At 32.3% G+C, this 15,622-nt stretch overlaps 1 non-coding gene across 1 annotated transcript; it reads left to right on the plus strand.

Moving 5' to 3' along the window:
* The first annotated feature begins 7,144 nt into the window (after positions 1–7,144).
* On the plus strand, positions 7,145–7,245 carry MIR395b (microRNA MIR395b). Its single transcript, NR_107997.1, has one exon. It is a non-coding gene; the product is annotated as a microRNA MIR395b (primary transcript).
* Positions 7,246–15,622: the final 8,377 nt, after the last annotated feature.

Consider the following 15,622-nt stretch of genomic DNA (forward strand, 5'->3'; position numbering starts at 1 on the left):
CCAAATAATTATTTTTATGATTTAATTTCTTATTATTTAAATAGATTCATATTTATAATTATTAGTCAAATAATAATTATTACACTTTAACATTCTATTATTTGACCGGATTCATATTTATCACTCTACCAATATTGATCAAATCTAAACTTTATGATTTGATTTGTTATTATTTGACCAGATTCACATTTATCACTCTGCTAATATTCGTCAAATATAGATTTTATGATTTGATTTTTTATTATTTGACCAGATTCATATTTATTACTTAATTAATATAAGGTACAAAATTTTAAATGACACTAATAATTTGACAAGAAAATTTATGGCAAGTGGTTGATAGACCACATCAGAACCACATCGGAATTATGAGTTCATAGACAATTTTTTGTTATATATATATATATATATAATATTTGACAAAAAATAATTATATATCATCTAACAAAGAAAATATTGAAGATGATGAGGAAGAAAATGCCAACGTTGATAATTTTGATTATATTTTCTAACAAATATAATTATGGAGATTATATGGGTGATGGCAATGACGATGTTGATGGTGATGATAACAATATTTGAGATTCTAGAGATGATGATTATGATGATGAAACATAATCATTTCTTAGATCTCCAATATCATCATCAACATCGTCTTCATCATTGCCTGTATTGTCTTCATCTTTATTTTTTTAGAAGACATAAAATCAAGATCTCCATCACCGTTATCATTATCATCGTCATTATCTACGTTATTTCCTTTGTGAGGCATATAATCACAAACCCCCCCCCCCCCAAACCTTTATTATCATTTTTATCATTTATTTTGTTCAAAAGTGTAAAATAATAATATCTAGTAATCTTCCTCATCACTAAAATCATCATGTTTCTTGTAATAATCATTATATATACTTGTCATCAATCGGTCCAAAATGATTTTATAAGAAAATACTTTTCTCTATAATTTTAACTGTTATTTTGAGAACTGTGGTCATTTACTCTATTTCTAATCTTGAAAAATAAATCATAGCTCAAAATGTATAAGATCTAGAATCATCAAATCTCAAGGTTTCACAATGGAATCTCAAAATTTTAATAATCTAGAAAAGACTTATCAAACTATACACGATCAATTAAGAAATTATCAAGTTCTATTGATCTTCGAATTCAAAGTAATTGTTGATGAGTTGATCGAACTAATTGATGAGTTGAAAGTGTAAGATACATAATTATTTTTGAAAGTATAGGTAGAATTTAGTATGTATGGTATAGAACGTCTGTCTAATAAAGTAATTTTTTCCGTAATCATTTTTCCAGTAGATCTATATTAAAACTAAACTCCAATTAATATAAATATTATATAAACTACTTATATTAATCATTATTATTTCTTAAGAAACGTGCGCAAAGTTAATGGAGGAGTAATTATGAATACAACATATATTCCTTTGGAACAAACAATTAGGCGGATAATGCTAAGAATATATATACCCCTTGAGATTATAATATTGAACCTGGTCATCATTATTATCCAAGTGAAGGCAAATATGAATACAAATGGTAAATTGTCCATCTGGAATATATTTATAGAAATATACACCCCCTCCGTGACACAAGAGTTAAAAGTATTTAAAAATCGCGATATGAATATGTATATGATTTTTTAAATGCATTTAAAAGTATTTTGACATATATAAAAATTATGAAAAAATCAATTAATAATAATAATAATCGAATTAAAGAAAATACAAATGAAAAACTACTAAGTTGAACAAATTTTAAATATCAAAAGTTAAAACATTGGTATAAGAATTAGCAAGTGAAACCACTATCCAAACTTTGAAGATATGAAAAGAGAAAAAAAGAAGAAAAAGTACAATATGAGATGAAAAGACAAGAAGGAATTACTTTTTTCATGATATATTCTCAAACTTTAATATTACCCATATTTGTTGCTACATTCAATATAGTGTCACCTCATATCCTAGTTCAAATCATACTTTCACATTTGGGATGGAATTTTCTTATAAAAACAATGTTATAAATAGAATAATGTATGGTGTAACAACATCAAACAAACAAGTAGAAATGCAAGAGTATACTACTAATTAGTTGGATCGGAGATGATGAAAAAGAAATGGGTTTTACGTCTATCAAGGTGTTCCCTGGAGTTCCCTTGACCGCTTCATTAGGGTTTACTTCATCGTTTCATGCCCTGCTGAAGTGTTTGGGGGAACTCTTGGACTCACTTTGAAATTTTACTCAAACAAATAAAATTGTTGGAGTGCTGGTTGTGGATGATGAACGAAATAGTTCACGTATAAATCTATCAAGGTGTTCCCTAGAGTTCCCTTGACCACTTCATGAGGGCTTACTTTGATGTTAGAAGCCTTGCTGAAGTGTTTGTGGGAACTCCTGTATTGACTTTGAAAATTACGCAAACAATTATATATAAATGCATGAGTACGTATTAGCTAGAGATGATGAATATAATATTAATTCGCGTATAAATCTTCCTGTGGAGTTCCCTTTGACCACTTCATGAGAGCTTATTATTTCATTGTTTGAAGTCTTGCTAAAGTGTTTGAGCGAACATTCGGATCCACTTTGAAAATTACAAAAACAATTAATTAAAGTCATGAAAATTGGACGTTAATTTTTGTTCTTTAATTACCTAGAGCTTTGTTTTAGCCGTATAATTATCCATTTTGAGCTACATTGTATACTCATTGGAATAAAGCTTGTAGCTATTAATAACTGATTTGGATGTAATTGTGCTAAATTTTATTGGATTTGTTTGATGTGTTGACACTTTGTTTAATTTATTCCAGATAAAAATGCTGTAATATTTGAAAAATATTTTTTATGATTGGAGCCCGACTAATTAGATTCTTGCTAGGAGTGTACATGGATTGAGTTTGTTCGAATTTCTTAAAATAGCAAATCATATCATTTATATTATGTTTTAAAATCCACTAACCAAACTAATAGATTCATGTTTTTTAACCTCGATTTTTTCAGATTTTTTCAAGTAAAGTGTTCATACTAATATGTAATTAATTTGTATTTCAAATATTTTTTTAATTTTTTTAAAATATAATTATCTGAGGTGATTTATAAGAAAATAACACAAAATATAATATGACTGATAAACTAAAAAATTCAAGAAAAATAACAATTAAATCACATAAAACAGATATTGCAAATAAATAAGTCAAAAGGAAAATGATTATAATTTTAAAGTATAAATCATGCCAAATTAAGTGTAAACCAATATATAACTAAAGAACAAATATTCAACATTATTGTCATTCTTAATATTTGAGTTTTTTTTTGGTTAGCAATAGTATTTGTTTGATTTTTATTTGAGCTTTGTTAGAATTACTAATATCTATGGAATATAACCTTTATTGAACTATTCAAAATTTTAAGTCAAATTTAAAATAATATGTTAAAAAACAAAAAAAATAAAAATGTGGAAGAAATATTTATAAATAATCTCAAAGCTAAGTAAATATTGCTATGTACAAAATAATGTTTAAAAATTATATATATAATATCGGGTTGATTTTAGTGGCATCTCAAATCGCTGCTAAAATGTAGTGGCAAAACAAGTTGCTGCTTATACCTTTAAAGGTCGCCACTAAAAGTTTGTTTTAGTGTCAAATTGTGTCGCTGCTAATACCTATTATAGTTAAAACCAACCCAAGCCAATATAGTCGGGTTTTTCTTTTCTTCAATATATATCAAACTAGCTAAGTCAAACTAAAATGACTAGTTGAAATTTTTTTGGGTTTGATTTGGTGCAATTTTCAGTTCGATTTTGTTTATCCCTAATTTTCGTTGTGTAGAGTTCCATTTGAAAGGAGGACAACGCTTCCTAGTAAAGATTTTCTCCTTCTACTAAAGAGAGGAGTAAGGGAAAAAATATTATAAAAAAATAAATTAAGAGAGGCTTTTGTAATTCTTGAAAATATGAGGAGGTAAATAGGATAAGCTTTACTTTTTTTTTTTCACCCGGGGTCCAGTACTCTAATTGGAGTCAAATTATATTGAATTCAAGCCGAGAAGTCCCACATTTGAGGGGTTGGGGATAAAGGGCTCCCTAATAAAAATGACTCTAACTCCCGATTTCTTAGTAAAAATTAACATATGTTTCATGTTAATTTCATAGAAAATTGGCTAGAAAAAAAAATAATAGTTGCCCAATTTGTGTTACCAATGTTAATGACCTAGAAACTAAATTGTATATATGACATTGAACTTTAAAGGTTAGCTTATTGAATAATAATTATCATATCCACCACATAGATTGAATATTTAAACATGCTTAGGTTGTTGTTAATGGAAAATCTCTCAGGGCTGAAGTTCGACGTTTAGCTTTTTGATTGTTAAGTTATAGTATGATTGAGTAACATCTAATCGTTTCATTCCTTTTGATTTGCACTACATTGACTTTTAAGTAACCCTCAAGAGCATCATGTAGTGTTTTTTTTGCTATGCTTATCTAGATTAACATTTTTTTTCATGTTTTTTTTTGTTTCTAGACTATTATATATGTATTATGTAGTGTTTTCGACTATTGAATAATATTATGCATTTTTTTGTAATACAATGGACTGATATATAAATAATCAATAAAAAATATTCGAGCTTTTTCGTCTTTAATCATTTTTTAGAGCACACTAACAAAAACTCTTGACACAATCTTAGTTCTTTTGAGTAATATTTGCACCTGATGAATCACACATTTTTTTTTCTTCAAATCATGATGTTTCGATTTATTTTATTTATGTGAACACAAGTGTATCCTAAAACACCATAACTATTCGTCACATAAATATTTTTGTGATTTAATTTCTTATTATTTAATCAGATTCATATTTATAACTATTAGCCAAATAATTATTTTTGTGATTTAATTTCTTATTGTTTAACTAGATTCATATTTATAACTATTAGTCAAATAATAATTATTATACTTTAATTTTCTATTATTTGACCGGATTCATATTTATCACTCTACCAATATTCGGCAAATATAGACTTTATGATTTGATTCTTATTATTTGACCAGATTCATATTTATTACTTGATGAATAAGTAACTAATACTTAATTAAAATAAGGTACCAAATTTTAAATGACACTAATAATATGACAAGAAAATTTATGGCAAGTGGTTGATAGACCACATCAGAACCACATCGGAATTATGAGTTAATAGACAATTTTTTGTTATATATATATACATATATATTTGACAAACATTGATTATATATCATCTAACAAAGAAAATACTGAAGATGATGAGGAAGATAATGTCGATGTTGGTAATGTTGATTTTGTTTTCTAAAAAATATAATTATGGAGATTATAAGGGTGATGGCGATGACGATGTTGATGGTGATGATAATAATATTTGAGATTCTAGAGATGATGAAACATATAATTATTTCTTAAATCTCCAATATCATCAGCATCATCGTCATCATTGCCTGTATTGTTTTCATCATTATTTTTTTAGAAGACATAAAATTAAGATCTCCATCACCGTTATTATTATCTTCATCATTATCTACGTTATTTCCTTTGTGTGTCATATAATCACAACCCCCCCCCCCTCCCCCAAATCTTTATTTTCATTTTTATCATATATTTTGTTCAAAAGTCTAGTAATCTTCCTCATCACTAAAATCATCATGTTTCTTGTAATAGTCATTATATATACTTGTCATCAATCGGTCCAAAATGATTTTATAAGAAAATACTTTTCTCTATAATTTTAACTGTTATTTTGAGAACTGTGGTCATTTACTCTATTTCTAATCTTGAAAAAAAAATCATAGCTCAAAATGTATAAGATCTAGAATCATCAAATCTCAAGGTTTCACAATGGAATCTCAAAATTTTAATAATCTAGAAAAGACTTATCAAACTATACACGATCAATTAAGAAATTATCAAGTTCTATTGATCTTCGAATTCAAAGTAATTGTTGTGAGTTGATCGAACTAATTGATGAGTTGAAAGTGTAAGATACATAATTATTTTTGAAAGTATAGGTAGAATTTAGTATGTATGGTATAGAACGTCTGTCTAATAAAGTAGTTTTTCCGTAATCATTTTTCTAGTAGATCTAAATTAAAACTAAACCCCAATTAATATAAATATTATATAAACTACTTATATTAATCATTATTATTTCTTAAGAAACGTGCGCAAACTTAATGGAGGAGTAATTATGAATACAACATATATTCCTTTGGAACAAACAATTAGGCTGATAATGCTAAGAATATATATACCCCTTGAGATTATAATATTGAACCTGGTCATCATTATTATCCAAGTGAAGGCAAATATGAATACAAATGGTATATTGTCCATCTGGAATATATTTATAGAAATATACACCCCCTCCGTGGCACAAGAGTTAAAAGTATTTAAAAATCGCGATATGAATATGTATATGATTTTTTAAATATATTTAAAAGTAATTTGACATATATAAAAATTATGAAAAAATCAATTAATAATAATAATAATCGGATTAAAGAAAATACAAATGAAAAACTACTAAGTTGAACAAATTTTAAATATCAAAAGTTAAAACATTGGTATAAGAATTAGCACTTGAAGCCACTATCCAAACTTTGAAGACATGAAAAGAGAAAAAAAGAAGAAAAAGTACAAAATGAGATGAAAAGACAAGAAGGAATTACTTTTTTCATGATATATTTTCAAACTTTAATATTACCCATATTTGTTGCTACATTCAATATAGTGTCACCCCTTAACCTAGTTCAAACCCTACTTTCACATTTGGGATGGAATTTTCTTATAAAAACAATGTTATAAATAGAATAATGTATGGTGTAACAACATCAAACAAACAAGTAGAAATGCAAGAGTATACTACTAATTAGTTGGATCGGAGATGATGAACAAAAATGGGTTTTAAGTCTATCAAGGTGTTTCCTAGAGTTCCCTTGATCACTTCATTAGGGATTACTTCATTGTTTGATGTCCTGCTGAAGTGTTTGGGGAAACTCTTGGACTCACTTTGAAATTTTACACAAACAAATAGAAGTGTAGGAGTCCTGGCTGTGGATGATGAACATGATAGTTCATGTATAAATCTATTAAGGTGTTCCCTAGAGTTCCCTTGACCACTTCATGAGGGCTTACTTTGATGTTAGAAGCGTTGCTGAAGTGTTTGGGGGAACTCCTGGGTTGACTTTAAAAATTACGTAAACAAGTATATATAAATGCATGAGTTCGTACTAGCTAGAGATGATGAATACAAAGATTATATATTTATTGTGGGGTTGGCTTTTGTAGCATCTCAAATATCTACTAATAGCGATAATAGTCGCCACTAAAAGTGTGTTTTTAGTGGCGCCGCATAAAATACCTATAATAGTCACCACCACAAGTCTGCTTAGTGTCATCTTTAGTCGCTGCTAATACCAATAATAGTCGCCACAAAAATTGTGTTAGTGGCAACACAATCGATGTCGCCACAAAAAGTGTACTTTCATGGCAGCTCACGTCGCTGCTATAACTTAATAGTTGCCACTACAATTATGTTTAGGAAACAAAAATTGCTTCTATTACCTACAAATAGTCGCCATTAAAAGTGTTTTCAAATCTATTGAATAATATTATGCAAATATTTTGGTAATATATTCGAGTCATATATAAATAATCAATAAAAATTGTTTGAGCTTTTTCTTCTTTAATGATTTTTTAGAGCACACTAATCAAAACTCTTTGACACAATTCTTAGTTCTTGTGAAGTAATTGCACCTGATGAATCACACATTTTATTTTTAATATTATTTTCAATCTATTTTATTTAAATAATATTATTTTTTCAATCAGCCCCTTTTTATTGAACAAAAGCATATCCTAAAACGCTATAAATATTTGTCAAATAATGACTTTTTGTGATTTAACTTCTTATTATTATAACTATTAGTCAAATAATTATTTTTATGATTTAATTTCCTATGATTTGACCAGATTCATATTTATCACTCTACCAATATTCATCAAACATAGACTTTCTGATTTATTTTCTTATTATTTGACTAGATTAATATTTATTACTTGATGAATAAGTATCTAAGATTACTTAATTAAAATTTTAAATGATACTAATAATATGACAAGAAAATTTATGGCAAGTGGTTGATAGACAACATCAGAACCACATCAGAATTATGAGTTCATAGACAATTTTTTGTTATATATATATATACATATATTTGACAAAAAATGATTATATATCATCTAACAAAGAAAATACTGTAGATGATGAGGAAGATGATGTCGATGTTGGTAATTTTGATTATGTTTTCTAACAAATATAATTATGGAGATTATAAGGATGATGCCGATGACGATATTGATGGTGATGATAACAATATTTGGGATTCTAGAGATGATGATTATGATGAAATATATAATCATCTCTTAGATCTCCAATATAATCATCAATATCGTCGTCATCACTATCCGTATTGTTTTCATCATTATTTTTTTAGAAGACACAAAATCAAAATTTCCATCACCATTATTATTATCTTCGTCATTATCTACGTTATTTCCTTTGTGAGGCATATAATCACAAAACCCTCCCCCCAAACCTTTATTATCAATTTTATCATTTATTTTGTTCAAAAGTGTAAAATAATAATATCTAGTAATCTTCCTCATCACTAAAATCATCATGTTTCTTGTAATAATCATTATATATACTTGTCATCAATCGGTCCAAAATGATTTTATAAGAAAATATTTTTCTCTATAATTTTAACTGTTATTTTGAGAACTATGGTCATTTACTCTATTTCTAAACTTGAAAAAAAAAATCATAGCTCAAAATGTAAAAGATCTAGAATCATCAACCTCAACATGTTAAACAATGGAATCTCAAAATTTTAAGAATCTAGAAAAGATTTATCAAACTATACATGACCAATTAAGAAATTATCAAGTTTTATTAATCTTCGAATTCAAAGTAATTGTTGATGAGTTGATCGAACTAATTGATGAGTTGAAAGTTTAAGATACATAATTATTTTTGAAAGTATAGGTAGAATTAAGTATATATGGTATAGATCGTCTGTCTAATAAAGTAGTTTTTCCAGTAATTATTTCTCTAGTAGATCTAAATTAAAACTAAACCTCAATTAATATAAATATTATATAAACTACTTATATTAATTATTATTATTTCTTAAGAAACGTGCGCAAACTTGACGGAGTAATAATTATGAATACAAGAAAAATATTCCTTTGGAACAAACAATTAGGCTGATAATGCTAAGAATATATATACTCCTTGAGATTTTAATATTGAACCTGGTCTTCATTGTTATCCAAGTATAGGCAAATATGAATACAAATGGTAAAGAGAGAACATTCCATGCACAAATAAAATTAACTCATGAACGTTATTTTATTTTTGTTGACACTTTTTTATTTATTAATCATAAAGCAAAGTGTCCATCGCACAAGAGTTAAAATATTTAAAAATCGCAATGTGAATTTGTATATGATTCTTTAAATGCATTTTAAAGTAATTTGATATATATAAAAAATTATGAAAAATCAAATAATAATAATAATAATAATCGGATTAAAGAAAATACAAATGAAAAACCACTAAGTTGAACAAATTCTAAATATCATAAGTTAAAACTTTGGTATAAGAATTAGCAAGTTAAGCCACTATCCAAACTTTGAAGACATGAAAAGAAAAAAAAAAGAAAAAGTACAATAGAGATAAAAAGACAAAGAAGGAATTACTTTTTTCCTTCATATATTCTCAAACTCTAATATTACCCATATTGGTAGCCACATTCAATATAGTGTCAACCCATATCCTAGTCCAAACCTCACTTTCACATTTATGATGGAATTTTCTTATGAAAAACAATGTTATAAATAGAATTGTATGTTGTGACAATATTAAACATACAATGTAGGAATACAAGAGTACTACTAGCTAGCTAGGTGGAGATGATGAACAAAAATGGTTTTCAAGTCTATCAAGGTGTTCCCTAGAGTTCCCTTGACCGCTTCATTAGGGCTTACTTCACTGTTTGATGCTCTACTGAAGTGTTTGGGGGAACTCCTGGGCTCGCTTTGAAATTTTGCACAAACAAATAGAAGTGTGAGAGCACTGATTGTGGATAATAAACACAATATTTTACGAATAAATCTATCAAGGTGTTTCCTAGAGTTCCCTTGATCACTTCATGATGGCTTACTTTGTTGTTTGAAGCCTTACTGAAGTGTTTGGGGGAACTCCCGGATTCACTTTGAAAATTACGCAAACAAGTAGAAGTGCAAGAGTATGTACTAGAGATGATAAATACAATGGTTAAAGCACTAGTATTTCTATACAATTAAAGTCATGAATATTCGATGTTAACATATCGTAATTGTATTTTAATCACATTAAACATATATTTTCTATTCCAAAATTCAATTTCTTTTTTTAAGTATATATTGAAATCTTATTATAATTATCAGGTATAAACGTGTAACGCATATTTCCAAAAGCCTCTTAGAGTTTCTATAGCCATAGAAAAAAGATATGTATATTTCCTTTTCATTTAACTCGAGATTAATTAAAAATATAACTAAATTCTAAAAGCTACTGAAAAATAATATATAGATGAAATCATATAAAAGTAGTTTCTTCTAACCTATAATGAAATATAGAAATACATTTGTTGAATGCCTTGAATCGGACCCGCTACAAACAGAAAGGACGGTATACAATGTTGTTGTATTGGGCCCTTTATTTTCTGTTGATTCTGTATGTTGGGCCCAAGCCTGTTAGGGCGTAGCTTAGCACTATATATAGACGCTATGGCAAACCCTATTTTGTAATTCTGTTTTTGCCTCTCCATAATAAAACTGCTCCCCCTCTTCCCGTGGACGTAGCCAATTTATTGGTGAACCACGTAAATCTGTTGTCTTGTTTTTCGCGTTTATATTTTCTCGTATTATCTCAAATTCCGCACAACAAATTGGTATCAGAGCCTCTCGGTTAATCGGTGTTCTTGGAGAATTCGAGATGTCTGCTTTGAACGTGAAAATCGACAAATTCACAGGGAGGAACAGTTTCAGTTTATGGCAGATCAAGATGCGGGCTTTGTTGAAACAGCAAGGCTTCTGGGCGCCGTTGTCGAAAGACAAGAACGCCGTCGTTACTCCTGAGATGGCGATTCTGGAGGAAAAGGCGCACTCGACGATCATGCTGTGTCTCGCGGATGACGTCATCACGGAGGTCTCGGATGAAGAGACTGCTGCTGGTCTGTGGTTGAAGCTGGAGAGTTTGTACATGACAAAATCTCTAACCAACAAGCTGCTTCTGAAACAACGTCTATTCGGTTTACGAATGGCTGAAGGTACACAACTCAGGGAACACTTAGAGCAATTGAATACTTTGTTATTAGAATTGCGTAATATCGATGTGAAGATCGAGGATGAAGATGCTGCCCTGATTCTGTTAGTATCTCTCCCAATGTCGTTTGAGAATTTTGTTCAATCGTTCATTGTTGGGAAAGATACTGTGTCACTGGAAGAAGTCAGATCGGCCCTTCATAGCAGGGAATTACGGCATAAGGCTAACGGCACAAGTACGGACATATAGCCTTCCGGTCTGTTCACCAGTAGCGGAAAGGGAAGGAAAAACGGCGGAAAGAAAAATAAGCTGATGTCGAAGGGTGCAAAGCCGGATGATGTTTGTAATTACTGCAAGGAGAAGGGACATTGGAAATTTGATTGTCCGAAGAAGAAGAAGCAATCGGAAAAACAATCAGTGTCTGCTGCTGTTGCTGAAGAAGACACCAATTCTGAAGAAGATATTGCCCTAGTTGCGGATGAGCACACTCATCATTCAGATGTGTGGGTTCTCGATTCTGGGGCATCCTATCACATCTGTCCTAGGAGAGAGTGGTTCACGACTTATGAGCAGGTAGACGGAGGCAGCATCTCGATGGCCAACAGTTCTGTCTGCAAGGTGGTTGGGACAGGCTCGATCAAGATAAGGACACATGACGGTAGCTTCTGCACATTGAACGAGGTCAGGCACGTTCCATTGATGACGAAAAATCTGATATCTCTCAGTCTTTTGGACAGCAAGGGATTCAGCTGGTCGGGAAAAGATGGAGTCTTGCGGGTCTGGAAGGGTTCAAATTTGATTCTGAAAGGTGTCATGCGTGGTACTTTGTATTTTCTACAAGGTTCCACGGTTACAGGTTCAGCCCATGTTGCATCGTCAGAATTTCACCAGAAGGATATGACTAAGTTATGGCACATGAGACTTGGTCATATGGGTTAAAGAGGGATGCAAATTCTGTCAAAGGAGGATTTACTTGCTGGTCATAAGGTTAAGAGCCTAGAGTTTTGTGAACATTTTGTTTTTGGAAAACTACATCGCAACAAGTTTCCAAAGGCCATTCATAGAACAAAAGGCACACTTGATTATATCCATTCTGATTGCTGGGGTCCATGCCGTGTTGAGTCTTTGGGAGGTTGCAGATTTTTTGTGTCCATTATTGATGACTACTCAAGGATGACTTGGGTGTACATGATGAAGCATAAAAGTGAAGCCTTCCAAAAGTTCAAGGAGTGGAAAATTTTGATGGAAAATCAAACAGGGAAGAAGATCAAGAGGTTGCGAACTGATAATGGGCTGGAATTCTGTTGGTCTGAATTTGATCAATTCTGTAAGGATGAAGGGATTGCTCGACATCGTACAGTCAGAAATACACCACAGCAGAACGGTGTAGCTGAGCGGATGAATCAAACACTTCTGGAGAGAGCAAGGTGCATGCTCTCTAATGCTGGGCTAGATAGAAGATTCTGGGCAGAAGCGGTTAGTACAGCTTGCTACTTGATTAACCGCGGACCACATACAGGCATACAGTGCAAGACACCTATGGAGATGTGGTCAGGAAAAGCTGCTGATTATTCAAATCTGAAAGCTTTTAGTTGTACGGCTTACTATCACGTCAGTGAAGGTAAGTTAGAACCAAGAGCTAAAAAGGGAGTATTTGTGGGCTACGGAGATGGAGTGAAAGGTTTCAGAATCTGGTCTCCAGCAGAAAAGAGGGTTATTATGAGCAGGAACGTTATCTTTGATGAAAGTTCTCTGCTTAGAACCATTGTGAAGCCTACAACTACGTCAGAAACTGGGAGTCTTGACAAACAGGTGGAGTTTCAAGTCATTCAGAACGAGAGAGATTTAAAGGAACCTGAAGAGGAGGATCAAGAGCCACAGACAGAAACTGATATTCCAGAATCTATGCCATCAGATATCCATCAGAGTATAGCTCAAGATCGGCCAAGGAGGGTTGGAGTTCGGCCACCTACGAGGTATGGTTTTGAGGACATAGTGGGTTATGCACTGCAGGTTGCTGAAGAGGTAGATACATCTGAGCCGTCTACTTACAAAGAAGCCATTTTAAGTTCTGATTCTGAAAAATGGTTTACCGCTATGGGAGATGAGATGGAGTCCCTACACAAGAATCAGACATGGGATCTGGTCATACAGCCTTCGGGGAGAAAGATTATTACTTGCAAATGGGTTTTCAAGAAGAAGGAAGGGATATCACCAGCAGAAGGAGTCAAGTATAAAGCTAGGGTTGTTGCCAGAGGTTTCAACCAAAGAGAGGGAGTGGACTACAATGAGATCTTCTCACCAGTGGTCAGACATACTTCCATCCGAGTGTTACTAGCGATAGTTGCACATCAGAATCTGGAGCTTGAACAACTTGATGTGAAGACAGCGTTTCTACATGGAGAGTTGGAGGAAGAGATATACATGACTCAACCGGATGGTTTCCAAGTTCCAGGGAAGGAAAATCACGTCTGCAAGTTGAAGAAGTCCTTATATGGACTTAAGCAGTCTCCAAGGCAGTGGTATAAAAGGTTTGACAGCTATATGGTGAAGTTGGGCTATACTCGGAGCTCATATGATTGTTGTGTCTACTACAATAGGCTCAATGATGATTCATTCATCTATCTGGTGCTTTATGTAGATGATATGTTGATAGCTGCAAAGAAGAAGTATGACATTCAGAAGCTGAAGGGTTTACTTAGTGCTGAGTTTGAGATGAAGGATCTGGGAGCCGCTCGGAAGATTTTAGGGATGGAGATCATTAGAGACAGAGAGAGAAGGAAACTTTTCTTGTCACAGAGAAGCTACATTCAGAAGGTCTTGGCGAGGTTTGGCATGTCTTCATCTAAGCCCATTGATACCCCCAGTGCTGCCAATATCCATCTCACTGCCATGTTCGCTCCACAGTCAGAAGAAGAGAAGGAGTATATGTCACGAGTCCCCTATGCCAGTGCCGTAGGAAGTTTAATGTATGCTATGGTCTGTACAAGGCCAGATTTAGCACATGCAGTCAGTGTAGTGAGCAGATTCATGGGACAACCAGGGAGAGAACATTGGCAGGCTGTGAAGAGAATTTTCCGGTACCTTAGAGGTACATCTGACGTTGGTCTCATTTATGGAGGTGATACTCAGTGCTTGGTTACTGGCTATTCTGATTCAGACTATGCTGGAGATGTTGACACAAGAAGATCGATGACTGGCTATGTGTTTACCCTTGGAGGATCTGTCGTCAGTTGGAAGGCAACTTTGCAACCTACAGTGACTTTGTCTACTACGGAAGCGGAGTACATGGCCTTGACAGAGGCTGCAAAAGAAGGGATTTGGTTGAAAGGGCTGGTTAGTGATCTTGGTCTGCATCATGATCAGGCTACGGTGTATTGTGACAGTTTGAGCGCAATTTGTCTAGCCAAGGATCAAGTCCATCATGAGAGAACCAAGCATATCGACGTAAGGTATAATTTTTTGAGAAGTGAGAAGAGAATCAAGGTGAAGAAAGTAGGAACTGCTGATAATCCTGCTGATATGTTCACAAAGCCGGTTCCACAGAGCAAGTTTCAACACTGTTTGGACTTGCTCAACATCAGAAGCTGTTAATTGCCCTGCGGGGCAACTCTGAGGAAGAGGGGGAGGCCTGGCACTATCATAGTGCGTTTGAAGAATCTGTTCGGAGAATTCAAGTCAAGGTGGAGATTTGTTGAATGCCTTGAATCGGACCCGCTACAAACAGAAAGGACGGTATACAATGTTGTTGTATTGGGCCCTTTATTTTCTGTTGATTCTGTATGTTGGGCCCAAGCCTGTTAGGGCGTAGCTTAGCACTATATATAGACGCTATGGCAAACCCTATTTTGTAATTCTGTTTTTGCCTCTCCATAATAAAACTGCTTCCCCTCTTCCCGTGGACGTAGCCAATTTATTGGTGAACCACGTAAAGCTGTTGTCTTGTTTTTCGCGTTTATATTTTCTCGTATTATCTCAAATTCCGCACAACAACATTTTTTCATAAAAGGAAATATTTTTTTTAAAAAAAATTGACAGATACAAAAAAAATGTAAATATTTCAATTTCTGTATATCCCAAGATTAAGCAATCTTTAATTTTTGAAACCCTAGAATAACCCATACCCGACTTTGAAGGCATTGAGGGGGGAGTCGATTTCGGATCATCCATGCATGTGGATAATTACGTACCCTTC

This window comes from Solanum lycopersicum, chromosome 5 (assembly GCF_036512215.1).
Source record: "Solanum lycopersicum chromosome 5, SLM_r2.1".
In the NCBI taxonomy this organism is placed as follows: Eukaryota; Viridiplantae; Streptophyta; class Magnoliopsida; order Solanales; family Solanaceae; genus Solanum; species Solanum lycopersicum.